Source organism: Penaeus monodon, unplaced genomic scaffold (assembly GCF_015228065.2).
Source record: "Penaeus monodon isolate SGIC_2016 unplaced genomic scaffold, NSTDA_Pmon_1 PmonScaffold_13019, whole genome shotgun sequence".
In the NCBI taxonomy this organism is placed as follows: Eukaryota; Metazoa; Arthropoda; class Malacostraca; order Decapoda; family Penaeidae; genus Penaeus; species Penaeus monodon.
In genome coordinates this window covers 4,491-10,181 of record NW_023641955.1, presented here as the reverse complement: position 1 = coordinate 10,181, position 5,691 = coordinate 4,491, and the positions used below count along the sequence as shown (strand labels likewise).

The 5,691-nt window shown below is 36.3% G+C and overlaps 1 pseudogene; it reads left to right on the top strand.

Annotated features, from left to right (window-relative positions):
* The first annotated feature begins 652 nt into the window (after window positions 1–652).
* On the top strand, window positions 653–4,122 carry LOC119569163 (annotated as a pseudogene).
* Window positions 4,123–5,691: the final 1,569 nt, after the last annotated feature.

Genomic DNA, 5,691 nt, shown 5'->3' with positions numbered 1-5,691 from the left:
AATTAAAGGGCTTTCGGGTGTAATTCCTCTACAGAACTTTTTTCTGTAAGAAGGAAGGTTTGTATAGTTTGGATCCCACCTGGGTCCCAGAAGCCACATGGGGGGGGGAATAAAACATCGTGCTCCTTGTGAAGGTCCAGGGAAAGGTGGGAACACCTGTAATTCATAGACAATACCAAATGTACAAGGCTTGGGAATGAAGCCCATTTTAAATATGGGCTTTTGCATCATGGTTTTTGAAGTTGATATTCTGGAGGCCAGAAGACTAGTTGGAAAGTTCAACCCCAAAAAAAGAACTTGCAAAAACGGGGGAAATATTCAGGGGGGTCCCAAAAGTACAAGATCTCAGAAATGAAAAAAAAACACTATGACAGTAACAGTAGAATTTACCTGTAATTTTTCAAACTTGAAAAGTTGCCCAATTAAAAAATAGGTACCATCAAAAAATGAAATTTGAGTTGGATAATTCCTTGGCCCAAGGGAAAAAGGGTAAAATTCCTAATCTGCCCCTGAAAGAGGGAAAAAATTCATTTCCGCACAAGCATTTTGGGAATAAAGCACTTTTCTCCAAGTCAAAAATATTCAGAATTTTTTTTTTTTGAAGAATGTGAAGATGAGGATGGCTGAGGGTTATTGTTGAAGGCTATTGAGGATGAGGGAAGAAATTGGCCCCCAGTACAAAATTCAACAGAATATTAGCCAGATGGTGGAAGATATCCAACTGGGAAAATTAAAGAGGGCAGAGAAATGTTCCCTGATGTTAGTGGACCTGAAAATAAATGTAAAAAAAATCTTGGGAAAGGAAAATACAAGATATAGAAAAACGATATGAAAAGTTGATGAAAGGGATATGTTGATATAAAAAAGATGAAGACAGAAAAAAAATTGCTCATTGAGGAAGGCAAAAATAATGTGGTTGATGATATTGAAAAACCGACTGGGATTGACTTGGCTCTAACAAGGGTTCATGTGAGGAGGGAAGTAGATTTATACAAAATTTAATGATTTTGGGAACCAAGTTTTGGATCGGCAGTGAAACAACAGTTAGAAAAGGGGTTCCCAGGGTGAATGGGGCTGAAACTCCTTTCCCTTCCAAAACTTAGATGAAGAAGATTCAAACTATGTAGAATTTGGAATTTTCACAATGTAGAAAGAGGACTTGGAAAAAAACCCCTTCCACACTAGTGGGGCCGGGGAAAGGCAGGGGGGGACTTTTCTGCTTTCCCCTTTTCTGTTGGAAAAGTGATTAAAATATCTGAAAAAAAAACAAGTGATTCTAAAAGATTTCAGTTTTTTTTCATTATTAGTAGGGGGTGGGGGGCAGGGGGGTTACCATTTTACAGGAGCAACTGAAAAAAACTTGCAATTTCCCCCAAAAACCCAAAAGAATTTCCCCCACAAAGGTTTAAAAAAACTGTTTGTCTGTAGGTAAGACTGGCACAGAAGAGGGGGGGGAGGTGTGACGGGCCTAAAAAATACCAGCAAGATAGATAAAGAACAGCAGGTTTTCATAAGGGGGACATTTTAAAACCATATGCCAGATAAAAAAAATTTTCCTTTAGAAAATGGACTGAAAAAATCTGTTCAAGATTTTTTGGACAGTGATAGAAATAAAACTTTTCTGAAATTGAAAAAAAGAGTAAAAAAAACTAGTGAAAAGAAAAAGCTCCTAGCAATACTTTATCTTTTTTTAAAGCCAAAAAACCTTAAAAAAAAACCCCGGGGGAAAAGTGATACAACAAAAAAGGGGGGAAAAGTTTTACCCTCTTGGGGGGTGTTGACCCCAGATGCGGGGGTAACTCTGTAATGGGAATCAAAAAAAAGGTAAACAAGTATTTGATGAAAAAAAAAAGTGTTCCAACCCAGTCGAATAGAAGGAAAAACGGGGGCAGGGGGTGATCCCTGAAATGGCTAGGAAGAAGGCAGTTTAAAAAAAATTAAAAAAAGGGGGAAACCCGGGGAAAATTGTCAGGGGGGAGGCCAGTCCAAGGGGGGGGGAGTAAACTTCAGGGGGGGACAATTTTCAAGAAAAGGGAATAGTAGGGAAAGAACCCCTTTCGGTTAAAAAAGCAAAAGCATGCTTTTGGGGAAAAAACTCCAAAAAAAACCCCCAAGCTCTTTTACGGGTTTTGCTGTTCCCAAAACTTCGCGGGGCATCAAGAAAAAAAAAAACACGACATCACAAAATTACCAGAAAAAGGTTCGAGTGGGCAAAATAAAAAAATTGGGACGGAGGGGGGAAAACCCCCCTGTCGTGAAAAGAAAAAGTTTTTCCCCAAAAATGGGGGCTATGCAGAGGGGGGAAACACGGGGGAACACTGTCTTTTTGTTTTTGAAGCTTTGCATTTTAAATTTAAAAAAAAACTTGTTTTTGGAAAAAAAAGGGGGCTTTATGGACAGCCCCAAACTATAAACCCAAATAGCTAAAAGAGGAAACATTTTCCCCCCACGGGGGAACGGGTCCCCTCACAAGGGGGGGGGGATCAGGTTGATAAGGGGAACAAGGGGGACAAAAAAATGGTTTGATATGTTTGGTAAAAAAACTTTGGGCAAAATCTTTCTGCATTTTTCCCGAAACCAAGGGGAAAAATTTACGTGATTCTTCAAAAGGGAATTTTAAAAAATTTGGGGGATTGGGCAATAAAAGTATTTTGTAGTGGAAAAAAAGGGTCATCTGTTGCAGATTTAGAACAAGTCAAAAAGGGGACCCCACTTGAGCAATGGGGGGGGGACACAGAATCGGGGGTTAAAAAACAAAAGCACGGGAGGGAGGGAAAAAAAAGAGGGATGGGTCATTTTTTTGGCAATTTAGGGGGGACGTATCAGAGTGTTAGTAAAGGATCGTTTTCAAAAAAATAAACAGGGTCAAGATTCCTATTCCCGGGGGCCCAGCAAAGAAGGGGAAATTGAGGCATCCTTTGCCTTATCAGAATCAGTTGATGACAGAGTAAAAAGGTTGACTGTAAAGTCGTACAATGAGCTGAACCAAGAAAGTGAAACAGGCTAAGAGTAATAAAAAGCATGGAAAACAAGAAAGACAAATCAGCCAAGATGGATACTTCAAGTGAAGGAAACAAGATTTATAATCATGGAGGCACAATACATACGCTTGTGATGGACGCCTCTTTTTGCTTCACAGCTTACAAGCATGTTTGGTCGTGTAGGCTCCTGTATTATAATGGAGATTTATCTCCTGAGGACCGTAGTGTTATTTTTACCGCCTAGATTTGTGTCATCAGATCACACGTCTTGGGCTGACACACTTGATGGAAATTCTCTCACGAAGCATAGTATGGACAGTTTAATATAGAAGATGAAAATCTTGCACGGCGTCTGCAAGAGGAGAGAAGAGGCAGGAACCTCTTCAAACAAAGAGGCTACTAATTCAACTTGTGCTTTCAAGCTAGATCCACCAAAGTTCCGACGAAGATCATTGGAACTGGACACCGCATACAGGAAAGTCAAGATGGAAGGCAAACATAGTTGCTCCATCATATCTTCACGCCTTAATCTGAAAAGCTTTATGCTGAAATCCCCATGTTGATCCAGAGGCCCTCAAGAGGGTTTACAAGAAGTGGCTACAATTATCGTGAAACGTATAGAGATCTATGTAATCGGTTATGGGGCTGAGCAAGAGCACCGAAGACTGTCATTGCACCAGAGCTATGTAAAGATATGAACCAACAGATTGATCTTGCCAGCACAAAAGGAAAGTTTAGACAATGGAAAAAAGGCAAGGAGAGAGAGGGAACAAGAGAGGAAATCCAACCAGATGACCACAAGGTATGGTATCATTTATTTTTTCTTTTTGCACCTTCAAGCTGAAATCATTGAACAAATCGACAGTACATCTCAAAAGCATTCATACTTTTAAAATATGTTTTGAAACTAAATTTGCTATATTTTATTTCACATTGGCAATGTGACGTGGCATGGATTAGTGAATTTTTAGCTGGTTACACACTTTAGAATACATACATATTTACTGAAAATTAATTCATGTGGTCTTACTCCTATTTACACTCTTTATACAAGAGGCTAATTGGTTATATAAGGAAGCCAGTGTGAGACTTTATTTTTTTAATTCTTGTTTTTTAGTGTGATTTTGGAGACTTCAATTAGATACGTTTTCTCATTTGATAATGAATTATTCTATTTTTTACTCTCACTACTAAAGTTTACTAAGTATGTATAGATATGTTTGCTTTATTAATGGTATATACCTTACAGTGGTTAAAAAATTGCTTAAAAAAGGAGCAAGAATATTTTTCACATTCATTTTAGTTCCTGCCTCAGAAAAAGAGGAGTGAGATTACCAATTTAGCACACATTGAGTATAGATTAAAGATTTCTTTAAATTTTGCATTTTAAATATCAAAATAGAGTTGTATAGAAAATCACATTAGTTCTTTGCTAGGAATGTGTTAAAAGCATACCATTACCAAGTATTTTTTAATTTTTTAAAAATGAATATTATTCTGTATAATTTCATATGGATTTTATGTTTTCTTATTTTTGCAGTACTTCTGAGGATATTTTACATATTCCAACTCTTTTCAAAGTATCTTTTAACAAACACTCTTCAGACTATATTTTGTGTGTGTGTGGGGGGGGGGGGTGTGTGGTGTGTGTGTGTGTGTGTGTGTGTGTGTGTGTGTGTGTGGTGTGGTTGGTGTTGTGTGTGTGTGGGTTGTGTGTGAGAGAGAGAGAGAGAGAGATAGAGAGAGAGAGAGAGACGAGAGAGAGAGACGAGACAGAGAAAGAGAGAGAGAGAGAAGCAGATACCTATGTATTATTTATATATACTATATAGTACCTGTTAGACTATATGTGTCTGTTACATGGCTATCTCTACCTCTCTACTACGTAATATCATATATATCTATTCATCTATCTATATATATATATCCTATTCTCTATCTAAAATTTACATCTACCATATTATTTTACTATATATATCTATTTACCATATATATATATTTCCATATATATATATCTTTTTACATATATATATTATCCTATCTCTATATATCTATATCTCTCATATATCTCCCACTCTATATCCTCTCTCTCTCTCTCTCTTCTCTCATAATCTATACATCTCTTATATCTATCGTCTATTATCATATATACCTACATATCTACATACATTCTCTATATATATATATCTCTCTCTCATCTCTCTCTATCTATATCTATATATATATATATACACACAATACATATAACACACAACATTTTATACACATACCATATCCCATACATATCTTACACACAGCAGTATACACATATGACAATATACAACATATACATATGTTGTGTGTGTGTATAATATATATATATATATATATATATATATTAGATGATATATATGATACTATATATATATATGTATATATATCTATATATATATATTATATATATATAGTATAATAATATGAATATACTTATATAATATATGATCTATGAATATATGTATTGTTTTATGTGTCGGTATATATGTATATGTATGTGTGTGAGTATACCCACACACACACACACGCACACACCACACACACCCACAACACACACACACACACACTGACACACACACAACACACACACACCGACACACACCACACACACATATATATATATATATATATATATATCTATATCTCTTATATATCTTTATACATCTCTCGTGTCTCA